Below are 19,079 nucleotides of genomic sequence, written 5' to 3'. Positions count from 1 at the left end.
AGGGGATGCCCTGCAGTTTTCAGAAAGAGAACTAATAAAATGAAAGCTTCCAATCATTGAATGTATATTAGGATAAAATCCAAATCAGAATGGGAATAGCCTTCCATTGTAAATTATAGGTTGTTTCATGTGTTACATAAAAAAAAAAAAAGTAGAAATTTCTGAGCATGAGTACTTGAAAATATCCTCTTAGAGAACATATCCAGAAAAAAGAAAAAAAAAAAAAAACTGACAACTAATGTGAGAGAACTGGATAACCCAGGATTCATGAGTGAGACAATAGATCCTAGGAAATGGGAGGACAATTTGCTTATGGTATAATTGAATTTGGGATTAGAAATGAATTATCTTACATTCTCAAATATCTTTGAAAAGCATACTCGTCTTTTCTCTAACAAGATCATTACTTCACTTGAGTTATTCTGAAATGGAGGTTTCTCATTTTTTTCCCTACTATAATATCACTACAAGCCATAAGTTTATAGATATCATTATTTCTTATACTTTTCTAAATGATCACATGTCTAATTTTATGTAGTTTTTTTACAGTAAAAGTTCATGATATCTTATAGTATCTTTTTCTTTTTGGGGGGGTAGTTTTAGCACAATGCCACTTTTATTTCTCAATCACATTCACTGAGGATTTTCACAACATGCTCCTTACTAGAAGTCTCATAATCATTTCATATCACTTTCTGCCCATTCCAATAGCATAATCAAAATATTAGCTTCAAAGCTTTTTGATCTCAAAACTTCTCCAATTACTACATTTCCAAAGCTGATCCAGAAAATGGTTATCATTTCAGAAATATCTTAAGATTGACTATTAATATCTATGGAAACTCTCTATAGCAAAAATAACTTAATGACTTTACTGATGTATATCATTAATATATAATGAATCATATTTACTATATATAATAAATTTTGATGCACAATTTAAATAGCACCACAATAAAATTAACATATCGATCACCCTCAAAATTTTCCTCATATCTCTTTCTCTCAACCTTCTCTAAACTTCAATCTTTCATCTGCTTTCTGCACCTAAATATTAGATGACATTTTCTAGAATTTTGTACAAATGGAGTATTATAGTATGTATTCTTTTTGGGGTCTGGTTATTTTTACAGAGCATAATTATTTTAAAATTAGCATGTTATTGATTATACCAATAGTATAGTACATTTTTATTGTTGAGTCATGTCTAATAGTATAATGCACCAGAAATTCCTTTCACATTTTTACCTAAGTCATTGGGTCCCCATATACTTAATAAGCATAAACATAAAGATATAATCAAATCCACTTTCTCTATTATTTTCAATATGAAATTACACAGAGAAATTTCATTGATAAATTTCCCTATATCCTGCTCCATTTCTAGTTCATGGAAATTGGATAATGCCATATGGTTATGTGAATAGAAGACAAAAATCACTTTATCTCCCATATAATCTATAACCATTTCCCTGTGCTCTCACTAATGTCATTCTCTATTATTTCAGGAAGAAAATTTGACCTCTGGCTTTCCAGAGTTACCTAGAAGAATAATATTTATTCTTCACATTATACTGTTTCCTTGTCAATGAAGGTTTTTGTTAAATAATGTATCTAAAGTTTGATAGGAAATAGAATTTAAAATGAGCTTGGAGACTGTTGCATAACTGATTGGGGAAACATTTCCACCTCCTTTGAAGAGTAGGTCATTCTCTTAGCTGGCTATTTGGTATTCATTCTTATTATTTACAATAAAGTGATTACTAAGGGATTAAAATAGATTAGGAGTCATTTAACAGGCAACATCAAAACTGCATTGGGATTAAACTAGTATATACAATTTGAAATCACATCTTCATATGTGAAATAATTTTTTTTGTTTTCAATCATTTCATTTCTGAATCTGTTCTGAGCTTCCTTTGCCTTTTTGCAGTATATGTCATTATTTTAAAAAAATCACTTTCTTAGTCATTTCAGATTTATGTATTTTTTTAAAGATCGATTTATTTATTCATACAAGAGCTGGGGTACAGGCCAGAAAAGTAGGGGGTGAGAGGATTCATCAGAGACAGAGTGGGGAACAGAACAGGAAGCCTGAGTGAAAGACACTGCTGAAGGGAGTAGCAGGCGAGACAGGAGAGGTCTGCTGCGCCATGTGAGTTTCTCCCTGGTCAGCCAGGGATCGAACTTGTGCTGCAGGGGCTGTGGATTGCTTCATAGTACGGTGCTTAATGCATTGTGCCACCAGCGAGGCCCTCATTTCAGATTTAATTTGATAATTCAGTATTCCTTGGGTCTGAATGCAAGATCCATTTGGGCCTTAAGTATTTCCATTTCTTTCTTATCACATAGGACCTCTCCAGGAGCACTGGAAGCCTAATAGCTCTGTCTTTGAAGTAGTCTTTAATTATAACTGACCTACCATTCCTATACAATGCCAATGTGGGAACTCCAGGAGCAAAAACTTTTCAGTTTTTGCTGATTATATCCAGATGTTTGACGTAACAGCACTTTTGGTTCTAATTTGGTATAGGTGTATGAACAAAGTAGACATATTTAGAGACCATTTTCAATGTCTAACTTTGTCTCTCTTCCTCCAACAAAAAGAATCACTATCTAAAATGAAGGGAATAAGGTCCACCCCAATAGCCTAGTGGTTTAAGGCTCAATTCTATCACTGCTACAGCCCTGATCGCTGGCAGTCAGGGAACTAACACACATATAGTAAAACAGACCTCTCTTGTCTTGCCCACTGCTTGCACACTGATTCTCTTAGCAGGGTATTTCAGTCAATCTGCCTGTTCTCCTCACTTTGTGGCTTGTGAATCCTTTCACACCCATCCCCACCTCTGGCCTAAAACCAGGTCTTCTATACACAATACACACACAGAAAAAAAAAGAAATTAAATGAAGGGAATGAGAAATATTTACTTAAGAAAAATGGAGTGGAGGAAGAACAGGGCTTACTTAATAAGATATTTTACTGAAATCTCTTTGTCTTATACCAGGTATATGGATTTTAACTTAAAGCCAAAAATATGGGTTTTTGCTCATTTTCAGTGGAAAATTCATTAAGAAATATTATAAGCTTGGGCCTCCCTGGTGGCGCAGTGGTTGAGCACTGGGTTGCAAAGCTGCCCGCAGCCTCTACAGTGCCGGTTCGATCCCCAGCCACTGGTGAGGGTCCCACGTGGCGCGCAGATCTCTCCTACTGCCCGCTGCTCCCCCTCAGCAGTGTATTTCGTCCATCTGCCTGTTCTGATCCCTGCTCTAGCTCTGGTGAATTCTCTCACCCTCCTGTGCTTCTGACTGTACCCAGTGCTTGTATAAATAAATAAATCTTTAAAAAACAAAAGAAATATTATAAGCTTATGTGTTATGTTCAGGGGAGAACCATGGATTTAAAAAGACAGGTTGATAGCTGTTATGGGAAACTATCCACAAATACTTTACAATGTACTTCTGATGATAATAAAAAGGAGTTCAACTAATATACTGTATTGGGTTTTTGAAGTTTGATGTTTGAGATATGTGCAAGAAATAACTAATAGTTGATGTTTAAATTTCTAAATATACAATCCTTGGTGCAATATTGTATATAGGAAAAAATATCCATATTGAGACATCTGCAGATTCCAACTTTTTCAAAGAAGTGCTAACGATGTCCTTGCATGAGCCAAATACCTCAAGAGACGCTGCTTCTTATACTTCAGGTCAAACCTAAAATCATCATCACATATGAGCCCTCAGTTGTTACATAGATAAAACTAACCAATGGGGTTTGTAACCTGGAATCTTGAGTTTGACTTGAAGGTCAATAAAATAGTATGAATCACAGTAAAGAAAAAATAAAGTGCAAATTAATCAACATCTGGTATGACATGGCTAACTTGGAGTTTCCTGTTGGATGCAATGGGATCAAGATCAATGTCTTTCCCTGACTTTGCAGCTCCTCAAAACTTGTCATCCCCTTCTGCTCTTAGCTCTTCTTTTGCCAGAGGCCATTTATGCTTTAATTTATTTTAGACTATGTCTGAGAATTTCTATCATTTTGGTATCTATAAATAATATGACATTTTTCCCCTCATCTGATGTGTGTGCTCTCAGATTCTGCCTTTTCAGTTACAACAAATCATAAAATTTCATCTGATTCTGTTTTACTCTAACCCCAGAAGAATCTTTCCATAAATGTGGGATCCAAACACAATTAATGGCTATGTTTTCAATGTTTTGGGTAAAAATCAATTTTACTTGATATAATAGACACCTATATAGGAGTCCAATTTTTTCTATTATCTTCTTTTCTCAATTTCTACTTTCTCTCTAGAAACAATTGTAATTGAAGATTTCCCAAAACTCATTTATATTTCACTCATTAGCATGAATATCGATTTGTAAAATTTTGGGGGTTCAAGGAATGCCCCTTAATATTTCTAGGTCTCAAGAGGAGCAATTTGATTTGAAAACAAAAATGTCATGTATTTAATATTTCCATTAATTAATTAATTTGATCTTTTTGTTCTAATAATGTATAGCAAGAGGTTTAGTCAGTATTAAACTTGATATCAAACTTCCTTAAAGGGCTAGGATTTCAACATGTACTTAACATTTTTGACTACCTTGCTTTCCCTTTATTCCCTTGTGTGCGATTTTTTTTTTTCCTGATTGATTCTAATCCATCTGTTCCTCTATTAGAAGCCAAGAGGCTAAAGAAAATTGTGTTGTTGAATGACAGCTCAAAATGGCATGACTTGCAGAATTGAAAGTATGAGCATTGCCTATATCAGAAGTTTGTAGTCTAAGAAAGCAATGAAATAACTAGAAAACATGAGGGAGCTTGAGAATATGACTGGAATATTTTTTAAATTACTAGAATTACTAGTAAACAAGTTACAGGTCATTGTTATCATAACCTAAATACCTGGTTATTAAGAATGACAGTGGAATTCTATCTGCAGTCTAGAAATATGTAAATAAATTTTTACCAGGTTTCTTTTTTTTTTTTTAAAGATTTATTTTATTTATTTATTTGTTTGTTTATTTATTTATTTATTTATACAAGCACTGGGTACAGTCAGAAGCGCGGGAGGGTGAGAGAATTCACCAGAGCCAGAGCGGGGAGCAGAGCAGGCAGAAGGACCGAAGTACACTGCTGAGGGGAGCAGCGGGCAGCAGGAGAGGTCTGCGCGCCATGTGGGACCCTCCTCTGGTGGCCCGGGAGCCGCCGGGGATCGAGCCGGTGCTGCAGAGGCTGCGGGCAGCTTCGCAACCCAGCGCTCAACCGCTGCGCCACCGGGGAGGCCCTTTACCAGGTTTTCAAGCCACAGATACTACTCTGCTAATATGGAAAATGGATGGCATGGATGTGAAATTTAATATTTTTATAAAGAAATATGTTCAAGACCAAAGTTTTGACTTTTGAAAGGCAGAGACCCATATGATATAATGCTAGGACCAGGCAAACGAGGTGACACATACTTGGCTCAGAATAAAGACCTATCACATACTAGTCAGTATACTTGCTGTCAAGGAAAGATGTCCTTCAAAGCCTAACAGATAGCACACCAAGACTCAATTTTCTGTATCTCTGCATCACAGAATATTTTTAACTTAGTGTGAGAGTATGGTTTGCAAAGGCAGCATGTAACCATGCTTGGCCTACTTGTAAACTAATGACAGCCAATTCATAAATAGAACTTGCTCTGATCATCCCAAATATGTGTTCCTTATGTCAGATAAATCATGTGATATGACTTGAATTTCTCATCCAAAGCTTGTTATTTATAGTGTTTAATGTACATCACCTATTAAATATTGGTGATGTGGTAAATTTACATTTCCTTAGTGACAAATGTTTCTTTACTGGAACATATATAAATTTTCATTTGGTTTAAAAATTTTAAATCTATCATCTGTCAAAGCCATTAAATCTTTTCAAAGATCTTTTAAAAGATCATTAATGAAATTTTAATTTTATTTGGTTTATGGTTGTAAAATATCTTGTCAATTAAATGTAATCATATCAATAAGAAATTGATATGTATAGAACAAGATTAATACCATAGTTCCTCTATCAACTCAGTATATGAGCCATTTCCTGTGGGCATATTTAACTATCTTAATAAAGACATAAATCTTTCTTCAACTTATATGATTTGATAAAGATGCATAATCAGTGTAGACATGTAGTAATCAAAGGCTTTTATCTGAAGGAGACTCCTTTCTGTTCATTAGCATCTAGTTCAAATAAAGTACAAATATTTTACTTTTAAGACCTCTTTATTGCCTTCTTTTAGGGTAACCATCAGATTTTGTAAACTGAATGACATGCAGTTTTCAATAATTGAGTTTTTAATTGCTTTAAAGTATTGATTATGTTTAGCTTTTAGTATGATAGTGCCCTTAGTTCAGATAAATATAATGAGTAGCACTAAGATATTCTACAATTTAGGCTATGAACTATACTTCATTAATGGAATTTTAATTCAATTGGTTTATAACAGTAAAATATCTAATACTTGTCAATTACATGTAATCATACCACTAAGAAATTGATATGTGTAGAGCAAGAATAATATATACTTAAGAATTTGGTGGTAAAGCATTTTTCCTATTATAACTCCATTTTTTTTTTTTTAGTAAAATAATCTTCAGTGCAGAAAAATGTTCATATTTATGGAGCTTCATATTCATTATACAATTTCTTACATACAATGTGGATCATTTCATAGTTAACATTTTGACAGATAGCGCATTATCTATTAAATTATTTACTTGAACATGAAAAGGACATAGTTTCTCCTCCTCAAAGTGCATGTAAATTTCTTATAAAAAACAACCAATTAGCATGATACTATTATTACTATATGCAATTTATTTTTGCAAATGTCTCAGAAACAAATTTGTCCTTCTCACCTTTTTCTATCATTATCATTTTCACTGATACATAGTTAAAAAATACCCATTATTTAAAGCTAGGGAAATAATTCTTAATTATCATCATTATAAAACCGGATTCTAAAAGGAACAGTGATTGCCCACCATCTGCAAATATACGCAAGCTGTCAACAAAATCTGTGGATTACTGCACTACCCGGTATTTTGATTTCTTCAGTAAACAATATTTTATATAGGGGAAATCTCTTTCAACTCAAATATTTTAAATTAGCTGAGAATGTATTTAACTTCCTATGTAATATAATGGCTAAAATAATATGCTACTAAGATAATATAATGGATAAAAAGTCATAATAGTGGATAAGAATTCAATGTGGATAAAAGTTTTATTTTAAGATATTTTAACAGGATTCAGATTGACTACAATGTATAAATTAATATTGGACAATAAAATTATGGATTCATTATAAAAATGCTCAGCAGAGCACTAAAATGCATCATGTAGTTTTGAAAAAGAGAATACAAGCAAAGGCTGCATAGAAAGGGCTAGATAAAAATGTAACATAGACTTCCTGGAGCAATTATACATGTGGAGAGTTCCACTGAAAGCACCCATAAACGTTCCGTGGCATTTGTGGTACTCTTGTCTCTGTGTTTCCTGGCAACAAGGTCTTTTGAGACCTCTATTGGGGACAAAACTGGTGTTAAGCAATCTTCTGTGTCTAACAACCTGGCTCTGGTTCTAGTAGTTGAGCTAAAAAACACAATTAAACACATTTGCATACCTGCGATCTAGGAATAGGAAGATGTAGTTATTTTTCTTTCTGTTGCTTATTGTTACATATAAGAATTAAACACTTCTGAAATTCTTTGTGTATAATAGAATGGCTATCATGAAAAATAATACCTTTGATAGTGGCCCAAAATTTGTGTAGTCCATCCATTCTGTATTTTATAATTGATATCCATAAATCTAGATATTTCCATATTTAAACTAATCGATTTCCCACAGAGTTAAATGTATTAACTATTACTTTTTCTTGTGCTTTCAATTTGTGTTACGGCTTATTATAGAATTCAGTCATAAAAATTCACTGTCACATTTATAGTAAGGATAATTTTGAGACTGTTTCTCATATTAGTGCAGAATGATCTATTCACAAGGTCACTCAGGAGACCTCTCTCATTTTTAAGTAGGAGAAATCTATGCTGTTCCCAATAAATTTGATGGATATTATGAATCCTGTCAATCATATAAAATTCCATAATTTATCTTTATTCTGGCTGCTAAGATGCTCAAAAACCAAATTCATGCTTATTTCAGATATATAGTACTTAACATATGCATGATTAACAAACGTACCATATCGTTTAATTTTTCTATTTTTATATCCCTCTGTATAATTTTTACTTTATTTTTAATATATATAATATTTTTGTATGTGCACTGCTAGAAGCTGCTCAAATCCCTTTCTATACATGAAATAAATAATAAATACGTCAACAAATATAAATAATATATAATATGTTAAACATAGTATGATCTCAATAAATATTGAATTGAATGAGTGATCATATATCTACAATTATCTATGCTATCTTAAAGGTCAAACTTTACTCACTGGAAACTTTGGAAATGAAAAGGAATTTGTAAAAAAAAAATGTCAAGAGTTCACATAAAGAGATTTTCTTTTACAAACACACACACACACACATATATACATAATGCATATTTTTCTAAGTCCTGTTGTGTAGGAAATCTCCAAGATGAAATATATAATCTACATATTTTGGTGGGAAAATAATTATAGATTTTAAAAGATAACTAGCAAGGTAAATATGCTCACTTAATGTTATATAAAATTGAAGAATACTTCATTGCTTTATATTCTTTATATTACATAGTTATAATTAGGTAACTTAACATAAGCAATGACTATTAGGAAATTGAAAAAGAAGCATTAGCTGGGCTCCTACTATGTTCCAAATTATTTCTATTTGTTTGAGTCAGTTAATTATTGTCCCAATAATACATGCTGATTTACTAACCAAAACTCAGCAGTTGGAAAAAAGGCCAACATTGTCCTTATTTATGTAAGTACAATCAGTAGGGACTGGCAAGTCTTGCATAGAATTGGGTACAGTTGTCCAGGTCTGCAAATGTCCACCGTTTTTGTTAGTTTCATCATAATGGAAAAGTGGAAGAGAATGAACCCCATTATGCATGTCCATTTCAAATCTTAAAATACATGATAGATATTGACCTGTTATACTATGTAGATATATCTATAAATGTACATTTTATGTCTATAATATATAACATATAAGTCTAAGATATATGTATATTTACATTTTAAACTCATGTAGCAAAGCATGTCAATTAATGAGAAATGAAGATTTGAACTTTGTAATTTCATTTTCCCCAGTTAGTTTTCCCCAGTTAGTTCCCCAGTCACATTTCACCTTTGTAGAAGGTACATTCATTCCCTTCTCAAAAACCTCAAAGTTCTCACCCAATCATAGCATTTGTCTTGAAATCCAGGATCTTATAATCTCTATATAAATCCATATGTCAAAATCTGTAAGTTAAAAAAAAAACATATATTTACTAAATTTTAATTGTCTTTACATTTCTTTTAGCCTCATAAGGGGACAGAAAGAAAATTTTACTTCACCTCCGCCACTTAGAGACATGTAGACTGATAGCTCTCAAGAATCAGTGTTGTATAGTGCATGCCTCAGAGTACATACCCACCGATGTCTCTTAAATGATGTGTTAAGTACTTGTTGGCCCTTGTGTTGATTCCCAAAAAAATTTTTGAATGTATTGGAGCATTAAGGAGAAAGAAAATTATGTCAGACTCAATATATCTCTGGGAGCTTTATCTAAATGTCAGGGGCAGGAAAAAAGAGAAAGATGTGTTAGCAAACTGGGAATTTTGTATAGTTTATTTCTGTATCTGTTCTTTAGAGGAAGAAACAGCAAATGGAGTGGTGCAGGGATTGACTGTATTTAAATTTAGAATATGTTCTATCAGAGGTAACAATGTCTTGAGTAGCATGAACTGACTCACAAGAACAAGTCTGATTTAACAAACCTGTTTTCCTATGTGTGATAAAGAAATTGAGGAACTAGAAATTAGACTCTCTGAATAAACAGAAAATAAGTCAGGATAAAAAGAGCATTTTTAAAGGGAAAATGTGTCAGTAAGAAATGTAGTCAGCCTTAACAAAATTGCAAGTTTATTCCTGGGGTTGGGGGTGAGGATGACTATCAAGGGTCAGAGGACTAATGAAAGCCTAATGCAGCTTTAGTGTTCATAATCATCTTTGGGAAATTCTCTGAGAACATACCCCAAGTTCTCTGACCTTCCCAAAATAAGCCTTAATGGATTGTCAGTAAAGACTGATCTTTGCCTAAAAGGGTCATTTCTGCTGTAACCTACACATGCTTCTCTGCACAAGGCATCTTGGTAGCCTCATTATCTATGGCCATAAATAATCCTAGTTTCATTTATACCAGGAAGATACCTTTCCAGGAAGTAAAACCGAAAGGTACAAAATGATATTTATTATCTTTCAGACAGCTTTTTTATTTCCTTCTGTCTGGAAACCTGTTTGCCCAAAGACCTCTGCATTTCACTCCTTTCTGACCTCTGCTTACATCTCACTTTCTAAGACAAACCTTTTTTTATATGAAAGGACACTCTCCCATCACCATCACTTTCTGCTCCTCCACCCTCAATTTGTTCTTCCTCAAGGCAGTTATTCCCACTTGACATAAGGCATATTTCCTTTTTATGGTATCTGCCCCACTTGGACATAAACTCCATAAAAACAAAGTATTTGTCTGTTTTGATTCATGGTTGTTCTGTTGTCCTAGCACAGTGTCTGGCCTTTGATCAAATGAATGCAGTTCCTTCTTTGCTCTGTGTCCAGGGGAACTATTTATTCAAGGGTTCTCTGTATTAAGCGGCAGAAATACTTATTCCAGTAAGTGGCTCCACCTCCATGAATACTTTACTAGAATTTTGATATGAATGACAACACCAATAAGTGTTTCAAAACCCAAGGTAGAAACTTAAGTTTTGTAATTTGAAGATAAAGAGAAAACCTATTTTGAATATTTTTGGTACTAACCAAAATTCACACAGTTTTTGTTTTGATTAACTAGAAATTAATATCCAGAGTATAACTACTACCATTTGAAAAATTTGACATTTGTTATCAATCAACTTATTCTCCTCAATATAAAAACAAAAATACAAAATAATTATATGGGTGTACACAGTAAAGTAATTACAAATATATTAAAAAAATATTAGTGTATTTCGGACCAGAATAAAAGGTGGACATATATTTTTTTGATAATATACATGAAACTATCTTACTATCTTTTAAGGTAAGTTTCTTAGCAGAAATTATCAGAAAGGCCTTATATTATCATTGTTCATATACATACAGTTATGAAAGAAAATTTTGAGTTTTAATTAGACCAGCCAAATTGGCATTTAGTATTAGTTTAAGATGAAGTTAAAGTTCAAAATGTGAGAAAGCTAATAGATTTTTTAAAGCATCCTTTTGTCCTACTACTGGCTTCACGAGGAATCACTTTGAATATTAATTCCTTTTATTGTTAGTATGTAGATAGTAAAATTTATTTGATTAATATAGGAAAATAAGCATTAATAGTATCCTAACTCTACTTCTAAATGGCTTCTATCACTAATAAAAAAATCCTCTTACTAGAGTTTAATAGACAAGTTATTTTGAACTGTGTGTACAGACATAGGAGTCTTCTAGAAAAGTACCCAAATTATATTTATTGGAAGAGATACATCTTAATGCTCATTCTTCCTAAGGTTAAATCACTAGTGGTATACAGAAAGAAGGTGCTGGGGTCACTAGAATGTATAGGCTGGCACTATAACTTTCAAGACACTAGCTATTTATTTTTAACAATATAAGGAAAGTTAAGAATTATTGGTTATATGCAAACAAGTTCAACAATCTAGAGGAGATGGTCAAATTCCTACAACTTTACAATCACCCAAAGCTAGATAAAGAAGAAATAGAACACCTAAATAGCCCAATTACAAGCAGTGAAATTGAATTGGTAATCAAAACCCTTCCCTAAAACAAAAGCCTAGGACCACGTGGATTTACAAATGAATTTTACCAAACATTCAGAAAAGAACTAGTGTCTATCCTTCAAAAACTCTTTCAAAAAATTGAGAAGGAAGGGATAATACCAAACACGTTCTATGAAGCCAACATTACACAAATATCAAAACCGAACAAGGACAACATAAAAAAAGAAAACTATAGGCCAATATCTCTAATGAACACTGATGAAAAATCCTCAATAAAATTTTAGCTAACAGAATCCAAAAATGTAACCATAAGAAAGCTCACCATGATGAGGTAGGATTTATTCCAGGGACACAAAGATGGTTCAACATGCGAAAATCAATCAATGTAATCCAACACATCAACAAAAAGCAATATAAAAACCATATGATAATATCAATAGTTGCTGAGAAAGCTTTCGACAAAGTACAACACCCATTTATGATAAAGGCCCTTGAAATTCTCGGGATACAAGGAACATACCTCAACATCATAAAGGCCATATTGACAAGCGCATAGCCAATATCATTCTCAATGGTGAAAAGTTGAAAGCTTTTCCATTAAGATCTGGAACAAGACAAGGATGTCCACTCTTATTGCTGCTTTTCAATATAATACTGGAAGTCCTAGCCAGAGCAAAAAGACGAGAAAAAGTCATACAAGGATCCAAATAGGGAAGGGATAAGTAAAACTATCACTATTCACAGATGATAAGATAATACATGTAGAGAACCCGGAAAAATCCACAGAAAAACTAATCAAACTAAACAATCAGTTTAGTAAAGTAGCAGGATTCAATTTCAACATGCAAAAATCAATAGCCTTCCTATACACAATAAATCAATCTGAAGAAGAAGAGCTCAAGAAAACCATCCCTTTTATTATTGAAACAAAAGAAAAAATCAAATACTTGGGAATAAACCTAACAAAAGAGATAAAGGATCTATGCAAAGAAAACTATACAACACTGTTAAAAGAAATAGAAGAAGACACAAAGAAATGGAAAGACATCCCCAGCTCATGGATTGGAAGAATTAACATCAAAATGGCCATCCTACCAAAAGCAATGTACAGATTCAATGCTATTCCAATAAAAATTTCAATGACATTCCTCAAAGAAAGAACAAATATTGATGAAATTCATATGGAACCACCAAAAACCCCGAATAGCCAAAGGTCTCCTGGGGAAAAAAAAAAAAAAAGGAATGGAGGTATCACACTCCCAGTCATCAAACTATACTACAAAGCCATAATAATCAAAACTGTGTGGTATTGGAACAAAAACAGACACATGGACCAATGAAACCAAATAGAGAATCCAGAAATAAACCCACAGATTTACGGTCAACTAATCTTTAACAAAGGAGCAAAGAATATGCAATGGAGCAAAGAAAGTTTGTTCAATAAATGGTGCTGGGAAAACTGGGTTGCTCCATGCAAAAGAATGAAGCTTGACTACTACCTCACACCATGCACAAAAAACAACTAAAAGATTAATAAACTAGACATAAGACCTGAAACCAAAAAATATATAGAAGGAAATATAGGTGCAACACTACATGACATGCATCTCAGTTAACATCTTTAAAGATACATCATCCAAAGCAGTGATAGTGAAGGCAAAGATAAACAGCTGGGACTACATCAAATTAAAGAACTTCTGTACAGCAAACAAAGAGAAACCCCACCAATTGGGAGAAAATTTTTGCAAACAACACTAATGATAAAGGACTGATCATGAAAATCTACAAAGAGCTGATGAGACTCAACAAAAACAAAGTGAATAATCCAGTAAAAAAATGGGCAGAAAAGCTAAAAAGAAACTTCTCCAAAGAGGAAATGCAAATGGCCAACAGGCATATGAAAAAATGTTCAACATCACTTGTAATCAGGGAAATGCAAATCAAAACTACAATGAGATACAATCTTACACCAGTGAGAATGGCACATATTAAAAAAAAATATATATATATACTGGCAAGGGTGTGGAGAAAAAGAAACTCTCCTGCACTGATGGTGGAGTACAAACTGAACTGGTCCAACTACTATAGGGAGCTGTGTGGAGATCCCTCAATCTGCTAAAGATGGAGCTTCCATATGATCCAGCAATTCCATTCCTAGGTATTTACCCAATGGACATAGAAACATTAATTCAAAAGGGCATCTGCCCCCCTATGTTTATAGCAGTATTATTTTCAATAGGTAAGCTATGGAAATAACCCAAAGGCCAAAAATAGATGACTGGATCAAGAAGATGTTGTGCATATACACAATGGAATATTATTTAGTTATCAAAAAAGATAAACTCATGTAATTTGCAGCAACATGGATGGAGCTGGAAGGAATCATGCTCAGCAAAATAAGCCAGAAAGAGAAAGAAAAATACTGGATGGTCTCACTCATAGCAGGAATTTAGAAAACCTAAATTAGGAACCAGGAAAAAGACTAATTATACTAAAGTAAAAATCAAATTCAACAAGTAACTATAAACCAGAGACACACTATCCAGCGGGGAGAAGGGAGTAGGATCAAAACAAGGATGGTGGGAATTGTATGGAGACTATAACCAAGATGAAAATGCATACATTGTGCAGAAATGAAAAATGATGTAAAATATATAAAATAAATTTAAAAAGAATTATTGGTTAGTCCAACTAAAAATACTTTTTGCATATGTGGTTTCAAGTTAGAAATGAATCAATCCTCTGAATAGGCTAAAATTTCTCTGAAAAGATATTAAATATGTTATCAGCTGACTGTCTTTATTTATAAAAAAGGAATGTGAAATTGACAAATAATTGTTTAGAATCTGTATGTGGTGATAATTCAAGAGAAATTCAGAGTATTTGAGTATGTGTTGTAGTTTAGTTACCTTTATGCTTCTGTCATTCTGTTATTATTGTAATTAAATATAAGTACACACATCTATAGATTTGTAGATGTTTACATATTTATCTACATATATAAATATGTCGCTATATATGTAGATATGCGTGTATATATGCATTTTGTTTAAGATATATACTTAGTATATACCCAAACAAACCCTTACAAACTGACCACAGTTTGTAAGAGAGGAGAATGAGAGCAAAGAAGGAGGGAGCCAAGTGGATTATGGTGTTGGGTTATTGGATTTTGGTGGTGGACTTGGTCTGGTAATATACCTTTGAAGAGGTGGGACCCTGTATTCCTAAAACATATATAAAACTGAACCAATTTTACCTCATAAAAAAAAACTAAGCATAACAAAAGTAATGCTTTACATTGAACAGACTCTTACAGGGAGTTCCTTGAGTATGTATATAGACAGATGAAGGACAGATATTGATATTTATGTCTATAGCTAAACATATACATTTATGTATATTCTATATCTACTGCTGTCTAGTAGATATGTATATTTCTATCTATATATAATCAAATTTCTAATAGTCTACATGGGTGAAATATAATTTTGTACATAAGAAAACATGCCATGCCAAGAAATATTGCAGGCACAGGTGATACAATAAGCTCAATTTTAAGTGAAAAATAAGCAGTAATTTTATGTATATTTACATATTTTATATTACCTAGAATAATAGCCACCCAAATATGTGCATGCCCTAAGCCTGTCCCAATGTAATTGCATATTTAGGGAGGGAGTTAAACCACTTGGCACTGTTACTTGAAACCAGTATGTCTATGGTAATTTGTTACAGCATTATAGGAAAGTAATGTATACATATAAGTATATATCACACATATAATCTATATGTGTATATTAGAAGTATTCTACATATCAGAAAATAGAGGCTTGGAACCATTATGCAACATGTTGAATTTGCACAGAGCTTACACAGGAGACTCAGAATTCAAACTATCATAACCACCCTGTCAAACTGGCCAGTCACGCGCACTGCCATTCTTGAGTCATTCTCATTAGATATATCTTTCCAGGTTCTGGGAATGTACTTTTGCAGCCGGGGAATATTTGCCTTGGTGAAATAAAAAAAAATTATTAATCATGAACTACTATGTTGACCTAGATATTGTTACACTGATACTCAAGTCAAAAATTAGAAGGACCTTTATTCAAGTGGCTTAGGCAATGTTGAGAACAGCCTCTCATCAATATTGTATCATGACAATCCTAGATAATGCTTGTAAGTGTTAGGCACATTGTGGTCATTTCAGGAAATTTCCTTCATCTTCAATTTTTATACTTAAAATAATAAAGAAAACTCAAGCTACAATATCAAATATAGTCAGGTAATATAGATGATTGCCACTAGCAATGAATTCTATTTGTAAACAATATAACAATGATATATACAACCTTTCATGCAGATATTTTATTCAAATAAATATTAGAAGTATGTGTCTAGTTCAGTACAGTGATGTCAATATATTAAAAACTGCTTCGTTGTGACTCTGTAAAATAATTTTCTTTATCCATTGATATTTGACTTTAGGAATGACTGAAATAGATTCACTCTTCCTCATTTTGTGAGCAGCATTTATAATAACACACATCAAAATAGAAATCACACCAAACTCATGGCAGTCAACAGAGATGTGGCATACATGCCATCCTGCTCCCAAAATGTATACAGTTAGCTCAAAGCCTATTTTCAGATCATAAATAACCTGAATAAACCAATGAGAGAATTGAGTTGCATTTTACAACACAGACTTCATCTTCCATAAATTATGCTGTGAATTTCTTCTAAATATTCCAAATACTACTATTAGAAAATGGCAAATGTTGAAAGAACAAGTGTATAAAGGCACTTGTGTAGAAAATTAATGCCACTGTTGTTAAGTCTGATCATATAAAATGTCACTACAGTAAATGATGAATTTCACTTAACACTGAGCAAACCAATTTCAATGGGAAGAGATAAAAACATTTTCAGGGGGCCTCCCTGGTGGCCTAGAGGTTAAGTCTCAGTGCTATCACCTCTGATGCTAGAGTTCAGTCCCCAGCCAGGGAGTTAAACCTCTTGGCACAGCAGACCTCACCTGTCTCACTCACTGCTCCCTCAGCACTGTATTTCAGTAGATCTACCTGTTCTGCTCCCCACTCTGTCTCTGGTGAATTCTCTTACCCCCTGCACCTCTGGCCTATACCCCAGTTTTTCCATGCATAAATAAATAAAATCTTTAAAAATTAAAAAAAAAAAATCATGTCTTTAAATGCTGGAAGTGAAAAAAAAAAAAAAAAAAAAAACAAACCTTAGGATCAGGATCATCACAAGTGTTCTACCATTCTGTTATATTCTAAATGTTATCATAAGGTCCTCATTTATGTTTCCAAATGAAAATTATAGCATAATGTTTCTCCATTGAAAGTCACTCTGGACTTGTCCCAGTGGTTTTTGTCCCCTGCTTATGAACTGTTCTCCACAACAATGTTAGAAATGACTTTCCCCTTACAGGCGGAGGGCACACAGACTTCTTCAGTAAGTGGAAGACACCTGAGTGAGACTGAGCCAAATTTGGAGAACACTGAGAAATAGGGAGCATAATAAAAGATAGGAAAATGCAGTTACCTTTAGCCTAGGGCTGGGTTCCAGAGTCTTGAATTACTATATAGAAGGATAGGTTAAAAAATAAAATTTAAAAAAGGTATAGGAAGTAAGAGAATTGACATAGAGACCACGCATTTATAAACAAATCACCTTTACCTTTCTGACATGTGGACTTACGTAAATATCCAGTAAATCAGAGTAATTTGTTACCATATGTCATGTGGCTTTAAATATTATAAAATTGGGAGAAATGCATTTGTACATACACATAGATTTGGTTTTATCATGTAATCATTGAATGCTTCTGGGATAGGTTAAATGATAATGACGTAATTTAACTTTTTTCAAAATATGAGAGTTGTTTGCTGCAATGATTCTAGTGTATTTGGAAGGAAGCATTATTGAGGTCATTTCCTATGATGTAATGAGTATTTCTTCATGGTTATGCTACACTTTTAAAAATTGTTTGTTAAATTGAAACCACCTTGTCATGGAAGATATGACATCTTTGCCTAATATATGGTACAAAAAAGAATTGTCTTTTCTTTTAATCATAGTATATGGAATCAATTCTACAATAACTTTCTAACATTTCTACTTTAAAATGAAGGCATAATTAAACACCTAAAAAAAGCTTGGCTAACTTCAGGACAGTTTTACATGGTTTTCAGCTTTTATTGCAAATGGTCAAACATTGATTTAATTTAACCATAACATTGCTTTTATTCAGGTTCTAATGTTTATATCTTGAATATTTTTCTTTTTGCAACATCATGAAAATTACTAAATGCTAGAATGACTTCAAAATCATAATTAAGAAAGAATTTTATTTTCTTATTTGTTCAGTTACTCCAAAATAATTGCCACTGAAAGGAGTTATTGTGTCTTAGAAATAAAGATGTTATAAATGTGACATAGGGTCAGAACATGACTATTAACCCACTGTGATGATTCAAAAGCTTTAGATTACATACGTGTTTAACAGTAATGCCCTCTTAGCTACTGCATGAACTCTTACTAGATAGAAAAATAATCTACTCAACAAATTTATTTGATTGAGCTGTAACAGGTTTCATTTAATGCATAGGATTTGGACTCAAAGGCATATTCATATACCTGTGCTTCGTTCGCTCCCTACACACTCAATTATGCATCTACTATCTCTGTTCTGACATAACTAGTAGACATAACTGCTAGACATAAAATATAGGAAATATATTCACTAGAAAAATATATTGTCTTTGGTGGCCTTTTATAATATTTAACTAAGGGGAAAGTCATTCTAGTTAGTATGTTTAATGATTGTCAGAGCGTCAAAATTTTAGTGTCGCTTTCCCTAAAACCATTGAAACCTTAGACACTATATTATATTACTTTACATTGGAGATTATTCATTGTGCTTATACATTAATGTCCATAAATTTTCCTTGGATCTTTTTTTTTTCATTAACCTAGGCATTGCAAGGATTGCCTTTATGTATGCAAGGATTGCCTTTATCTCACATTTTACAGTCTATAGGAATAGTTAAGAATACAGGT

General features: G+C 32.9%; 1 long non-coding RNA gene across 5 annotated transcripts in view; it reads right to left on the bottom strand.

The window, feature by feature from the left end:
* LOC119257616 (uncharacterized) overlaps positions 1-19,079 on the bottom strand; it is a 200,777-nt gene that overhangs the window by 19,412 nt on the left and 162,286 nt on the right. For 4 of the 5 annotated variants that reach the window (XR_008553912.1, XR_005128083.2, XR_005128081.2 and 1 more), the window contains 2 exons: positions 17,562-17,597; positions 9,411-9,476 (listed from right to left, as the gene is read on the bottom strand). This is a non-coding gene — a long non-coding RNA (uncharacterized LOC119257616). The remainder of the gene's footprint in view (positions 1-9,410; positions 9,477-17,561; positions 17,598-19,079) is intronic. The other variant, XR_008553913.1, reaches the window with a different exon arrangement.

Source organism: Talpa occidentalis, unplaced genomic scaffold (assembly GCF_014898055.3).
Source record: "Talpa occidentalis isolate TD23 unplaced genomic scaffold, MPIMG_talOcc4v2.1 talOcc4.4, whole genome shotgun sequence".
NCBI lineage: Eukaryota > Metazoa > Chordata > Mammalia > Eulipotyphla > Talpidae > Talpa > Talpa occidentalis.
Note: the sequence above shows the minus strand (reverse complement) of the source record. Positions and strands in the feature narration are given on the sequence as shown.